Source organism: Mustelus asterias, chromosome 15 (genome assembly GCF_964213995.1).
Source record: "Mustelus asterias chromosome 15, sMusAst1.hap1.1, whole genome shotgun sequence".
Classification (NCBI taxonomy): domain Eukaryota; kingdom Metazoa; phylum Chordata; class Chondrichthyes; order Carcharhiniformes; family Triakidae; genus Mustelus; species Mustelus asterias.
The window spans coordinates 58621062-58637438 of record NC_135815.1 but is presented as its reverse complement, the minus strand read 5'-3'; the positions used below and the strand labels follow the sequence as shown (position 1 = coordinate 58637438).

The 16377-nt window shown below is 42.9% G+C and overlaps 1 protein-coding gene across 3 annotated transcripts in view; it reads right to left on the bottom strand.

Annotated features, from left to right (window-relative positions):
* The window catches only part of cnksr3 (cnksr family member 3), a 136364-nt gene that overhangs the window by 95268 nt on the left and 24719 nt on the right, over positions 1-16377 (bottom strand). The window lies entirely within an intron of this gene.

Sequence of the window (16377 nt, the reverse complement as noted above, 5' to 3'; positions counted from 1 at the left end):
GGCAGCAGGGAAGAAGCTGTTCTTGAGTTGGTTGGCACGTGTCCTCAGACTTTGGTATCTTTTTCCTGACGGAAGGTGGAGGAAGAGAGTATGCCCAGGGTGCGTGGGATCCTTGATTATGCTGGCTGCTTTTCAGAGGCAGCGGAAAATATAGACAGTCAGTGGATGGGAGGCTGGTTTGAGTGATGGACTCTGTTTCATTCACAACCCTTCGTAGTTTCTTGTGGTCTTGGGCACAGCAGGAGATCCAAGCTCTGGGACAACCAGAAAGAATGCTTTCTATGGTGCATCTGTAAAAGTTGCTGAGCCGTCGCGGACATGCCAAATTTCCTTAGCCTCCTGAGAAAGTAAAAGGATTTCTTAAATAGTGTCGGCGTGGGGGGAGCAGGGAGGGGTGGTTTGGTGATCTGGACACCTAAAAACTTGAAGCTCTCGAGCATTTCTACTTCGTCCCCATTGATCTAGACAGAGGCATGTTCTCCAATACGCTTCCTGAAGTCGATAACTATCTCCTTCATTTTGTTGACAGTGAGAGATTATTGTTGCCACACCAGTTAACCAGATTCTCTATCTCACTCCTGAGCTCCGTCTCGTCATTGTTTGAGATCCGATCCACAATGGAGGTGTCATCAGCAAACTTGAAAATCGAATTGGAGGGGAGTTTGGCCACAGTCACAGGTGTATAAGGGGTATAGTAGGGAGCTGAAGACACAACTTTGTGGGGCACCGATGTTGAGGATGATCATGGAGATGGTGCTGTTGCCTACCCTTACTAATGATAAAAATGTTGCAATAGTAATCCTGCTCAGTACGAGAGCAACCGCAGGTCCAGACATTTGGTGTATATGCTTGGCTGAGAGCCAATGGTGCAAAGCTACCATCTGTGGGATGTTGACCGAATGCCTAAAAGTGGATTCAGAAGTACAGGATCCAGTCGCAGGAGGAGCAGAGCCCCTGGCCAAGGACTTTGGAGATGGGTTTCGTAGTAATAACGGTATTGAAGGCCGAGCTATAAATTAATAAATAGGAGTCTGACATAGATGTCTTTGTTATCTAGCTGTTCCAGGGTTGAGTGCAATGCCAGGGAGATGGCGTCTACTGTGGACCTTTTGCTGCAGTAGGCAAACTGTAGTGGATCCAAGCAATCTGATTCGTGCCATGACTAACCTTGCGAAGCACTTCACAAGAACATAAGAACTAGGAGGAGTCGGCCATCTGGCCCTCGAGCCTGCTCCACCATTCAATAAGATCATGGCTGATCTTTTTGTGGACTCAGCTCCACTTACCCACCCGCTCACCATAACCCTTAATTCCTTTACTGTTCAAAAATGTATCTATCCTTGCCTTAAAAACATTCAATGAGGTAGCCTCAACTGCTTCACTGGGCAGGGAATTCCACAGATTCACAAACCTGTGTGTGAAGAGGTTCCTCCTCAACTCAGTCCTAAATCTGCTCCCCCTTATTTTGAGGCCATGCCCCCTAGTTCTAGTTTCACCTGCTTCTACCTTATCTATTCCCTTCATAATCTGATATGTTTCTATAAGATCTCCCCTCATTCTTCTGAATTCCAATGAGTATAGCCCCAGTCTGCTCAGTCCGTCCTCATAAGCCAACCCTCTCAACTCCGGAATCAACCTAGTGAACCTCCTCTGCACCCCCTCCAGTGCCAGTATATCCTTTCTCAAGTAACGAGTCCAAAACTGTACACAGTACTCCAGGTGTGGCCTCACCAGCACCTTATACAGCTGCAACATAATCTCGCTGTTTTTAAACTCCATCCCTCTAGCAATGAACGACAAAATTCCATTTGCCTTCTTAATTACCTGCTGTACCTGCAAACCAACTTTTTGTGATTCATGCACAAGGACACCCAGGTCCCTCTGCACAGCAGCATGCTGCAATTTTTTACCATTTAAATAATAGTCCATTTTGCTGTTATTCCTACCAAAATGGATGACCTCACATTTACCAACATTGTACCCCATCTGCCAGACACTCGCCCACTCACTTAGATTATCTATATCCCTTTGCAGACTTTCAGCGTTCTCTGCACACTTTGCTCTTCCACCCATCTTAATGTCATCTGCGAATTTTGACACACTACACTTGGTCCCCAACTCCAAATCATCGATGTAAATCGTAAACAATTGCGTTCCCAACACTGATCCCTGAGGCACACCACTAGTCACTGATCGCCAACCAGAAAAACACCCATTTACCCCAACTCTTTGCTTTCTGTTAGTTAACCAATCCTCTATCCATGCTAATACATTACCCGTAACACTGACATAATGATGGATGTCAGAGCCATGAGACGAGTCATTAAGACACGCTGCCTGGCTTTTCTTTGGTACTAGGATGATGGTTGCCTTCTTGAAGCAGATAGATTGTTGTAAAGCAAAGGTTGAAGATGTTTGCAAATACCCCCACCAGCTGGTCCGTGCAGGGTCTGAGTGCATATCCGGGTACCCCATCCGGGCCAGTCACTTTCCATTGGTTGACCTTCGAGAAGGCTGCTCTGACGTCTGAAATGGTGACCTCAGATGTAAGTTCGTCCGAGGCTTCCGGGGTGGAGGGTGTGCTCTTGCTGACCTCTTACTCAAAATGGGCATAGAATGCTTTGAGCTCATCGGGGAGGGGTGCACTGGTGCCGGCGAACTTACCCACCTTCATCTTGTAGCCTGTTATGCCTTGCAGGCCTTGCCATAGTCAGGGGGGTTGGTGTGGCTAGCCTGGGAATCTAGCTTGGTCCGTTACTGTCTTTTGGCATCTTTGATGGATCTCCTTAGATTGTATCTGGCTTTCTTGTATAGATCAGGGTCGCTTGACTTGACTGCCTCAGGACTGGGCTTCAGCAAACAGTGGATATCCCTGTTCATCCATGGTTTCCGGTTGTGAAACACGCATATTTGCTTCTTTAGCACACAGTCTTTTACACACTTACAAATGAAGTCAGTTACTGTAGTGGTGTCCTCGTTCAGGCCAGTCGCAGAGTTTTTAAATACTGACCAGGCTACTGACTCTAAGCAGTCCTGTAGGAGATCATCTGATTCCTCAGACCAACATTGCACGACTTTCTTTGACAGATTCTCCTGTTTCAGTTTTTGCTTGCAAGCTGGGAGCAGGAGCACAAACTTGTGGTCTGATTTGCCAAAGTGTGGATGGGTGATAGAACGTTCGGCATGTTTGCTATTTGTATAACACTGCTCTAGGATGTTTGGGCCTCTGGTCGAACAGGAGACATGTTGGTGGTACTTTGGTAAGACGCTCTTGAGCCATTAAGACAAATAATCAAAAGTAAGACAAACAGGTAGATTTTGTGCTCTTAAAGAATGAGAAAGATCCAGTGTTTGGGGTCTGAGCAGTTTAAGACATAGCCAGCAAATCTAGAATTGAAGGAATTTAGAGATCCTAAGTTCAGTGGCGCCAAGGGAAACTAGACAGACAGGAAGGGGCAAGGCCTTGGAGTGAATTAAGAACAAGGACAAGAGTCTTAAATCCGAGACATTGCCAGGCCAAGAATCAATGGATGTCAATGACCACAGGACAATGGGTGAACTGGACATGGAACAAGTTAAATATGGCAGCAGCATTTTGGATGAGTTCAAGTTTATGTAGAGTTGGAGTTGGGAGGTCTGCCAGGTAAGCATCAGAGTAATTAAGCCAAGAGACAAAGGCAAGGGGAGAACATCAGCAACAAACAACCTGAGGAAAGGTAAATTTGGGCAACTTACAGGTAGCAATATGCAATCATTGGTCATGGAGCAGATGTGACAATAAATTAAACCTGGGAGTCAAATACAGCATAAAGGTTGCAATTGCTCTGCTTCAGTTGCCAGAGATAAATGGAGTTGGTGGCTACAGAACACAGCAATGGAATTTTCACTCTCAGGTTGGCAGCGCAAAGTCAGGAGAATTCCTAGCTCTGCAAACCTGACCCCCTGACTCCAGAAATGTTAGCGAAGTTCAGAAATGCTTTTTAAAAGATAAAATTGTACCCGCCTCTACTACTACCTCTGGCAGCTTGTTCCAGACACTCACCATCCTCTGTGAAAAAATTGCCCCTCTGGACACTTTTGTATCTCTCCCCTCTCACCCTTAAACCTATGCCCTCTGGTTTTAGATTCCCCTACCTTTGGGAAAAGATATTGACTATCTACCTTGTCTATGCTCCTCATTATTTTATAGACCTCTATAAGGTCACCGCTCAGCCTCCTACGCTCCAGAGAAAAAAGTCCCAGTCTATTCAGCCTCTCCTTATAACTCAATCCACCAAGTCCCGGTAGCATCCTAGTGAATCTTTCCTGCACTCTTTCTAGTTTAATGATATCCTTTCTATAATATGGTGACCAGAATTGCACATAGTATTCCAAGTGTGGCCTTACCAATGTCTTGTACAACTTCAACAAGACGTCCCAACTCCTGTATTCAATGTTCTGACCGATGAAACCAAGCATGCCGAATGCCTTCTTCACCACTCTGTCCACCTGTGACTCCACTTTCAAGGAGCTATGAACATGTACCCTTAGATCTCTTTGTTCTGTAACTCTCCCCAACGCCCTACCATTAACTGAGTAAGTCCTGCCCTGGTTCGATCTACCAAAATGCATCACCTCGCATTTGTCTAAATTAAACTCCATTTGCCATTTGTCAGCCCACTGGCCCAACTGATCAAGATCCTGTTGCAATTGGAGATAACTTTCTTCACTGTACTTAAAATATAATGAAAACAATCTGGTCCTGGGGATCAGTCACTTTATAATATTCTCTTTATTGCTGATACTGTTCGTGAAAATTCCGTGACCCTGATTCAACACGAGTTTCGTTGGGATGTCTGGCATGGTAACCTCTTCCTTTATTTAGTAAATAATAGCACAAAGTAATTAGTCATTATGTCTACTATTTCCTTATCTTGATCAAATCACTTATCAGTTTTTAAGGAGTGATGCTGTTCCTGACCACACTCTTCTTCCTTCTGTATTTGTAAAGCTTTTGTATTGATCCTGATATTCCTTGCAAGTCTCTTTATAGCTCTCCTTTACCTATTTATCTACTTTATCACCTTATGCTATTCTTTGTATCGCGTGATTGGCTTGTTGCATTATTTGTCCACAGCTGTCTTTTTAGCTAATATAGAGCACTTATCCCTTGGGAGATAAATTGGTTCTGTATGTCATTTACCCCCTAACAAATTTGTCCAGTTTACTGCAAACAATATCTGTTTCATCCCATTGAAGGTATTCTGAAGAAGACTCTTGGTAGATGTTTCGTGTTTCTGCCTTTCAGACAGTATATTAAACATAATCAGGCTATGATGCCTATCGGATAAATGTTCATCTACCATCAGGCTATTAACTAAATCTGACTCATTATACATTAACATATCCAATATGGCAATGCTCCCTTGTTGGCTCCAGGTCATATTGCTACAGAAAACTCTCCCAGACAAATTCGAGAAATTCACCACCTTTCTAACACATGCCAGGTTGTTTATCCCATTCCACATCAGTGCTAAAATCCCTCATTAAAACCACACTGCCTTTGTTACATGCCAGGAGGCCTATACACAACTTCAACTGCAGTCTTAAATGCTTTTCAAGTCGAAGGCTGGGATTTTCTGTTCTCGTTTATATTGGGCAGGTTTGACGATGGGGTGAGAAAACATCGGGACAAGTGCAGTCACGTTTTACATCGGTGCAAAAGCATGATGCAATTTTTCCCTCTTCTGGTCAGTGATGGGCTGCATTTCCCCAACATTCATGAACCTCATTTGAATACATTTACATGTCATTATCAGGCCCCTACTCCAGAATCACCTCCTCAAAAATTCCATGCATGGTGGCGTGACAGCAGAATGATATGAAACCAGACTGGTCTCTCAAGGTGTGCACCTGGCGAGTAGACTTCCCAGGGGAGCTCACGTAAGTGCAGCGCTCAGAGGGGAAAGAGGATTTTGCCCAGGTACTGCCCTGGCAATGCCAGGGGGACATCTGGGTGAACTGGTTTGCTTGCTGAGCACTGGGAAGACCTTTAAAAATGGTGTCCCGGATCCTCAAATTTCTAAGTTGCTGGCAGGGCGGGCAAGTCAGAGGCTGCTCCACCAGCTATACATTGCGGGACCCGTCACTTGATATTTTTTCTAAGACCCAGACTACATGGCAGAAAAAAATTACTATTGCTGTTGGCAACTTCAATGCCATCTTTCCTGCCTGATATCAGCCGTTGTGGTATCTGGGAAAGTCCTGGCCAAAGTCTCCAGCGCCTGCTCACCCTTCATTATATCCTCTCTTTTCAATAAAGTGATTTCATTCCTAATCAGTAAGGCTACTTCTTTCCTTCAACCACTTCCTAACCTTTCCTGTAGACCTTATAACCTGGTATTTTAGTTCAGTCCTGACCATTTTGCAGCCATATCTCTAGAATGACTGCCATGTCATACCGTCCACGTTGAACTTCATAGAACCCCTACAGAGCAGGAGGCCATTTGGCCCATCAGATCTGCACCGACTCTTCGACAGAGCATCGTACCCAGGCGCACCACTTGCCCTTTCTCCGTAACCTCTCACATTTACCCCATTAATCCCCCTAACCTACATACCTTGGGACATTAAAGGGCAATTTAGCATGGCCAATCCACCTAACCTGCACATCTTTGGACTGTGGGAGGAAACCACAGCGCCCAGAGGAAACCCACACACAAATGGGGAGAACGTGCAAACTCCACACTGACAGTCACCCAAGGCTGGAATCAAACCCGGGTCCTCGGAGCTGTGAGGCAGCAGTGCTAACCACCTGGAATTCATTCAATTTGTTCCTGATACTCAGTGGTGTAAAGAACATTTTTTGGGGCAACTTATCTAATGTTTTACTCACATTTATTTCTCTCTCCTGGCTTAATTACTTTCCACCTGTTAGTATTCCTATCACCAATTTTACCTGAAGCACAATTTGTGACTATTATTTCACTCTCTTCTCTTTTATTTATGAACTGTTAGCTAGACTACTTTTTCCACCCGAGTACTCTTCTCCACCATTTATCCTCTGTTTGGACCCTGGTGGAACTCCTGTCCCTATACTGGTGTCCGCGTCCTACAGGAGACAATTCTCCCTACACCACTCCCTTCACCTCACTCATCTGCTGATCCCCATGCCAATCTGCACATAGCTCAGGTAATAATCCAGAGATCACATCCCCAAGGCCTTGTTCTTCAATTTAACTCTGAGCTGCTGATATTATTTCCTCTTGCGAGGCAGCTCTTGTCTACCCTTCTTTACGTTGCTGGATCTAACAGATGGGTTGTCCCAAGATTTTTTAAATAGTTTCAAGTTGTCCATCATCCTGGCACCAGGAAGACAACCTACTCTTTAAATTCTCAATTTTGCTGGGTCAGGAGAGCTCATAATAGTTGTAAATTAAAATTGCAATTAAGGGTGGCCACTGTTTGGAATGTCAAAGTTGCAATCTGGATAGGCTACTGCGGAGAACAATTTACACAACTCTACACAAGCAATCCTTTCAGAGCTGGAGTTTCATAACTCTTATTTGCTCAGTTAATTCATCCAATACTTACTGAACAATACTAATCAAGGTTCTAATAATCAATATTGTCCATTTTTGGAAAAAAACATCTTGTTCACTCATGTCCTTTAGGGAAGGAAACCTGCCATCCTCACCTGGTCTGGCCTACATGTGATTCCAGAGCCACAGCAATGTGGTTGACTCTCAACTGCCCTCCAAGGACAATTAGAGATGGACAATAAATGCTGGCCAGCCAGCAATGCCCATGTCCCACAAATGAATAAAAAATTATCCTGGATTCAACTGTCAGCTGAGGCCGAGTTAACTGGTCTCACCTAAACTGTGGCAGAAATAATGTAACTGACCTCAGTTCTTGGATTGGAGAGATGAGATTGAAGAAAAGAGTAACTGTGAATATACAGTTGATTTTGAATCCATTCCACCATGTGGCAGAATGCAATAAAGTCAGCATCAATGGAAGGAGTTCCAAAATAGTGAAGAACAGGATGTAACTGTAGCCAGTGTGTGATTATCATGCAAAGAATGAAAATACTTCAGCTCCGAAAACTATTCATGCTTCGACACAATCTGCCCGATACTTGTATATTATAGGTAGATATAAATTATTTAATAAATGAGCATTGTTCCTTGCATACAATACTGTCTACTGCCCAATTAGTATCCAACCCAAGAGGGGCAAGAACACTGCAACGTAGTCTGTACCCAACCATCCATTTGGTTATTCTTTGCTTGGTCATTAAAATGTTTTTCTACAGATAAAGATGTTACACAAATGCAAGTAGGTAGTTTGCTTTAGATTTTAGTATCAAAAGAAAAGCTGTTGAATTTTCCTACACCACCTGGCTCTAGATACACAACATGGATAATGACATAACATGATCATTCAGGACGACGTTAACTTGGGCAAATATAAATTTGTTTAACTGACATGCCAGAAGTTTTTTGATGAGGCAACAGAACAAAATGCTTTTGATGTTGTGTACATGGACTTCCAAAACGCATTTGATAAAGAGTCACTCAAACAGACTTGTGAGCAAAGTTGGCTTGAGTGTTAGGAAACGAGGAGGAGTGGCTAATGGATGTTTTGCAAGCTGTAGGAAGGTTTGCAATGAGTTCCTCAGGAGTTGGTTTTAGGAGCCTTGCTCTTCCTGATATACATTAATAACATGGAACTGTGCGCAGGGCACAATTTCAAAATGAGAGCAATACAAAACTTGGAAGCTTAACTGCGTGGATAGTGTAACATACTTAAATAAAATCTAAAAATATACAATTAACTTAGACTTCCTAAATGAAGGATCCAAGAAATAGCTGTGACGACTTGTCAACATGAGAAATTGGAAAGAGTGGACTGAATAATTGATCAAAGTCCAACTGAAATAAAACATTTCTTGACCAAAATGAGGGCATTAAGTGGTTGAAAGCCCACCACCACATGGGCAGTAGGAAATCCAAATATGTTGAAATTCACAATAATTTATCAAAGTATGCAGGTGATTAATAGGTTGTCGGTACTTAAAATACTTGCCAATGAAGCATATCATTAGATATGGACTCAGTTATGCTTTCGTATTGGTAGGAGTCAAGTTGCTACAATAAATCCATGTAAATACTCATTTCAAATTCCAAATCAGGGAAGAGACTTGCATGGTTAATATTTCAAGTTGCTATCTTGAAATAACGATCTACAAGCTGTCATTTAATGATCTACCTCATTGCTGCACAAATCAACTATTACCCTCATGGAATTTAACATTCCTATCATTATAGTAAAGTTAAAAATCTACAGAGCAATGAAATATGAGGTTAGAAAAGATGTAAGCAAAGTAAGCTCACTTCAACATCACTGGTGAGCAGCAGTAGAGAAAGACTTGCATTTTTGCAGTGGCTTTCATAATCAAAAGCACATTACAACCAACCAATGAAGGACTTCTGAAGTATCGTCACTGTTGTTTTGTCAGAGAGCAAGAGTCAATTTGGGCTCAAAAACTAGAATGCGATAACGACCAGAAAATCGGTTGTGTGTGATGCTGATTGAGGGGTAAATATTGGCCAGGACACTAAGGAAAACTGCCCTGGTCTTCTGACATTGACACTGGGATCCCTCAATATTGTACAAATGTCGGTGTGGAGTTTTGTGCTCAAGTCCTGGAGCAGGACATGAATCCCTTTTTGACTCAAACGAGAATGCTGCCAACCAAGCCAAGGCTGACACCCAGGTAAGAGATCTACAGGAAGATCCGAGGGTTCAACACTGCCTTCTTCAGAATGCTGACAAACAGCACCTTTTCTCAAAAACTTGAAACACGAGCTGCTCAGCTAACCGACTGGCTGAGATTTTCCAGCAATTGTTTTTACTTCAGATCTCCACCATCTGTAGTTTTTGCTGTTTGGCACCGCTGTTAATGACTCCCATTCACAGCGTTTATAGTTCTTGGATTCATTTAGGCCCTGGTCTTCAGGTAGCAAATGACCACAGTGGTGTAATAAAGAGCTATGTCAGATCTGATCTGTCCCAATGTTTAACATACAAAGTTTAACTCTTCCAATGTTTAACATACAAAGTTGCTGTGAAGATCATTGGACAGCAGTTAGGAGCAGGAAATCTGAATAATTCATCTCTCCCCATCCAGTCACTGTTGACTAAACTCATCAAAGCTAGGACAGGTTTTACAAACATTTGAACTCTGATCAAGGATCTCTTCACATTATACAGTTCTGGTATGCGAATTTAGAGATGAACTACCTTCAAATAAACTCAGTTTTTTTTTACTCTATATAAAAATGATAGCTCATGGAAGCAAGTGTGTTGAATATTGAAGAGAAAATGATGCATGCTTTCTTTTTCAGCTGCGCATATAGAATTTTATGAATATAGAACAATTGATTGTCGAAGGAGAGAATTAAAGAAAGTGCTCTCCATTGGAAATGTGGCTTTATGATAAAAGTTTAGACAATTTAAAAATGCATATTTTCATCTAAAATGGAGAAACTTTAATAGCATATTCAGTTAACAGGTTGCAGGTGTTTAGTTTAGACTAAAGAATTTGCACCAAATGCACTCAAAACTTGCAGATAAAGTTCAGTGGTGTATAAAGTTAATGTTCCATACAATGGCCTCTTTCTGCACTGTAGGGTTTTTAAGATAATAGCAATTTACATTTTGATTTTTGAAATCAAGCAACCTACAATCCACAAGTGCTGGTCATTGCTCAATGATAGCACTTGAATTCTCAATTTGGTCCAAACTCAAAAGGACATAGACATAGAACACAGACATAGAACAGTACAGCACAGAACAGGCCCTCCGGCCCACGATGTTGTGCCGAGCTTTATCTGAAACCAAGATCATGCTATCCCACTCCCTATCATCCTGGTATGCTCCATGTGCCTATCCAATAACCGCTTAAATGTTCCTAAAGTGTCTGACTCCACTATCACTGCAGGCAGTCCATTCCACACCCCAACCACTCTCTGCGTAAAGAACCTACCTCTGATATCCTTCCTGTATCTCCCACCACGAACCCTATAGTTATGCCCCCTTGTAATAGCTCCATCCACCCGAGGAAATAGTCTTTGAACGTTCACTCTATCTATCCCCTTCATCATTTTATAAACCTCTATTAAGTCTCCCCTCAGCCTCCTCCGCTCCAGAGAGAACAGCCCTAGCTCCCACAACCTTTCCTCATAAGACCTACCCTCCAAACCAGGCAGCATCCTGGTAAATCTCCTCTGCACTCTTTCCAGCGCTTCCACATCCTTCCTATAGTGAGGTGACCAGAACTGCACACAATACTCCAAATGTGGTCTCACCAAGGTCCTGTACAGTTGCAGCATAACCCCATGGCTCTTAAACTCCAACCCCCTGTTAATAAAAGCTAACACACTATAGGCCTTCTTCACAGCTCTATCCACTTGAGTGGCAACCTTTAGAGATCTGTGGATATGAACCCCAAGATCTCTCTGTTCCTCCACAGTCTTCAGAACCCTACCTTTGACCCTGTAATCCACATTTAAATTAGTCCTACCAAAATGAATCACCTCACATTTATCAGGGTTAAACTCCATTTGCCATTTTTCAGCCCAGCTTTGCATCCTATCTATGTCTCTTTGCAGCCTACAACACCCCTCCACCTCATCCACTACTCCACCAATCTTGGTGTCATCAGCAAATTTACTGATCCACCCTTCAGCCCCCTCCTCTAAGTCATTAATAAAAATCACAAAGAGCAGAGGACCAAGCACTGATCCCTGTGGCACTCCGCTAGCAACCTGCCTCCAATCCGAACATTTTCCATCGACCACCACCCTCTGTCTTCGATCAGACAGCCAGTTACCTATCCAATCGGCCAACTTTCCCTCTATCCCACACCTCCTCACTTTCATCATAAGCCGACCATGGGGGACCTTATCAAACGCCTTACTAAAATCCATGTATATGACATCAACTGCCCTACCTTCATCAACACACTTAGTTACCTCCTCAAAAAATTCTATCAAATTTGTGAGGCACGACTTGCCCTTCACGAATCCATGCTGACTATCCCGGATTAATCCGCATCTTTCTAAATGGTCGTAAATCCCATCTCGAAGGACCTTTTCCATCAATTTACCAACCACCGAAGTAAGGCTAACCGGTCTATAATTACCAGGGTCATTTCTATTCCCTTTCTTAAACAGAGGAACATTCGCCATTCTCCAGTCCTCTGGCACCATCCCCGTGGACAGCAAGGACCCAAAGATCAAAGCCAAAGGCTCTGCAATCTCATCCCTTGCCTCCCAAAGAATCCTAGGATACATTTCATCAGGCCCAGGGGACTTATCGACCTTCAGTTTATTCAAAACAGAACATCCTCCCTCCGAACATCTATTTCCTCCAGCCTATTAGCCTGTAACACCTTCTCTTCCTCAAAAACATGGCCCCTCTCCTTGGTGAACACTGAAGAAAAGTATTCATTCATCACCTCGCCTATCTCTACTGACTCCATACACAAGTTCCCACTACTGTCCTTGACCGGCCCTAACCTCACCCTGGTCATTCTTTTATTCCTCACATAAGAGTAAAAAGCCTTGGGGTTTTCCTTGATCCGACCCGCCAAGGACTTCTCGTGTCCCCTCCTAGCTCTCCTAAGCCCCTTTTTCAGCTCATTCCTTGCTAACTTGTAACCCTCAATCGAGCCATCTGAACCTTGTTTCCTCATCCCTACATAAGCTTCCCTCTTCCTTTTCACAAGACATTCCACCTCTTTCGTGAACCATGGTTCCCTCACTCGGCCATTTCCTCCCTGCCTGGCAGGGGCATACCTATCAAGGACATCCAGTATTTGTTCCTTGAAAAAGTTCCACTTTTCATTAGTTCCTTTCCCTGACAGTTTCTGTTCCCAACTTATGCCCCCTAATTCTTGCCTAATCGCATCATAATTACCTCTCCCCCAATTGTAAACCTTGCCCTGCCGTACGGCCCTATCCCTCTCCATTGCAATAACAAAAGACACCGAATTGTGGTCGCTATCTCCAAAGTGCTCTCCCACAACCAAATCTAACACTTGGCCCGGTTCATTTCCCAGGACCAAATCCAATGTGGCCTCACCTCTTGTCAGCCTATCCACATATTGTGTCAGGAAACCCTCCTGCACACACTGCACAAAAACTGCCCCATCCGAACTATTTGACCTACAAAGGTTCCAATCAATATTTGGAAAGTTAAAGTCCCCCATGACAACTACCCGGACTCGAACACCAAATGTGGATAGTTACTCCAGTACAACACAAAGGCATGCCTTTTTCAGATATTTGCACTCAGGTAGATGGAAGGCACTACTTTGAAACCTGCTGCTGCTCAATCAATATTTATCCCTCAACCAAATCAAACAGGTTTCCAGGGGTTGCAGCAACTTGCTGTGCACAAACTGGTTGCTGCATTCGTTACAAGACAACATTGGTTGTCGAGGGCTTTGAAAATGTGCTGAGGCAGTGAAAGGTGTTATATGCTCCAAACCATTTACAGTAATGTCTCCGAAGTATTTCCAAGAAAGGTCCTCCAATTAGGCATTTACACAGTGGAGGTTTAAACAGTTCCTTTGGCGACAAGCAAATTTTTGAACATAGCGTGAGCATGAAGACTTGTTCTTTGCAGGTTTGGGGGTGTGGTAAACCCTCAAGTGTTTTTAAGCTTTTCCTTCAAAAGGAAAAATAGCAGACATTTTGCCATTTTCAAGCTGAGACTAGCTTCATGTTTGAAAAGTGGCCCCATAGATAAGCACAACACAAGTTAAATATTATGCCTACGCAGCTGAAAACTGTGTACATTGCAACTAAAGTGCAAAACTAGTCCAACCTGTTGTTTTAGTGTGACTTTCCCATTACAGCTGCTAACATAAGTGAATGTGTTGAAAAACAAAATCTGAAAATGACATTAGGACAATAGAATGATTTACTGCAAACTGCAGCTGTACACCCACCCATTGATTTGCCAAACAAGACAACTAAAAACAGGTTCAATCTCATAATCCAACCAGGTTAAAATGTACTTTTCCAGTTTAATCCAAGAAAGTTACCCCACGCAGCAAAGCAAAAGTTACGTGAAGAGAAATTAACTGAGTTTAGAAAAGTGCAAGGGGAGGGGTAGCCTGCAATTATCTTCAGATAGTACCAGCTTTAATCTAATCATGCAGCAGTAATTGCTGGGAAATATCAAGAAAGTCAAGCCTGCAACAATCATACTCCCACCAGTAAGCAAGTGATCTCTCCCCAAAAATCAGCAAGGTAAAATATATTTTTAAAAATCTATTTGGGGCACTCATGAAAAGGAAATCTGGTGACAATTAATGTCATTAAGTAAAATCACTGCTTTATTTCTATTTCCTCTCTATGCCACAACACAAAGGGAAAAATGCATGTGATTCCACATTTGCCCCTACTCAGAAACAGAAGCAGGCACATGCATGTACGTACACAACAAATGCTCAGGGCTCATCTACTTTGTTCTGGGCCCTCTTCTTGGCCAGCTGAGCAGACCATTGACCCCCCCACCCCCTACCCCGCTCCAACTCCCACACACCCCATGCTCCAACTCCCACCCATGTGGATATAACAACTGCAGCTTTAGCAAGTGCATGTTGATTTCAGCATCATGTAAGACTGTAAAACTCAAGTATATGAAGGTACGAACAATCTCCAGTGTTGCACTGCCAATGCTGAAAGATAGCAGTAGGGCAACAGCTTGGATCATAATCATTTGTTTTCCAGATGCAGATGGTCAAATGAAGCTGTACTCAATTTGCTGTGAAAGGATTCTTCAGTGTGGAGTGGCTCGATGGTGAGGACCTGGCTCACTTTTGCTTTGGATCTCAGGCGGTGAAGGCTAAAAAGCTTTCCATTAGTTTGGGGTGTAAGCAGACAACCTCTGGAGATGAACTGAAGGTGTATGATAGCAGCAAAGAGAAGACACATCTGCTGATGTCACACTGTTGTAGCTGACCTTACCCATTACACTGAGCAGCTTCAGTGGGCAGGTCAGAGCCTGAGTATTCAGTGGCAAATGGCTGACATGATTGTGGCATGCATGGCTAAACCATCAGTTCAGTTGCCTTCAATTCGCATAACAGCATGTACACCATTTGTTCCTTATCGCTGGGACAAAATCCAGGAACTCCCTGCTTAACAGTATCTTTGTTACATAGGGCAGTAGTTCAGGAAGAAACTCACCAACACCTTCTTGAGGGCAATCAGGGATGGTGAATCACTGCTGGCCTTGCTACCAAAGTGAATGATAAAGTACACAACTACTCACTTAAAAGCACCACTGGAGGTCTGAAAGCAGCACTGTTACCCATGTTTCTGTGCTAGCAGATTGTACTTGCCACGTGAGCAGAAAAAAGGAACAGGCTTTGGAGTATCTTCAAGTGATCAGTGTGCATGTGTGTTAACGGCAGAGGTCCAAGATAAAGAACTGATCAATTTTACAAGAAAAAATACTAGAAAGGCAAATTTAGTTACTAAAAGAATGTATTCTGTCCATGCCCATTTTGTCAAACTTGTATACATAACATTTATATAAATAAACCGTGCAACTCACTGTAGATTCAAATAGCTACCAAATATTCTGCTGAGATTTGCGCAATTCATATAAAATAGATAGGCAGATAGTATCATGTTTCCCACATTACTTATTTCAAACTATGCAATATATCTGTTTAGCCTCTGGAAAAAGTCTTAAATTGTTCCAAGTATTAAATCATTCATTCCTAACAGCAACAGTAACTAAGAATCATACATACTTTGAATATCAGGAATTTGTTTAAACATAAGTACCATTGACATGGTGACAGTACAGATATACAAATGTCCAGATGACCTCTTATCCATTATAATGTCCTTTAGTCATGTGCAGCAATAGTCCTGGGCATTAGTATTTGATTAAGCATAATAATTTACTCAATCTCTGTCCAAAAATTGGAATATCGCAACAGCCATGTTATGCTACATCCTTTCACATCCAACAAAAACCAGCTGTAACCTGCTTTTACCCAAGAACACTAAAGGAGGGGGGGGGGGATAGGCAAGCCTTAGATGAAAAATGGCCTTTTTAAAAAAAATACTAATTGCACTGTGAAGTAGAGCAGGGAGTTTTCATCAGTGCACTGGTCAACATTCCTCCCTCAGACTGGCTACATCGCTGTGGCTTGGTCAATCTTGCTGCAGAATTAATGCCATGTTTACCAATATGACAAGTAACTACATTTCAAAATGAAGGAGAAAGAGAGCAAAAAAAATGGAAGGGGAGAGGAAAGCATTTAGATATACAGTACAGTGTTGCATAACCAACATGTCCTGC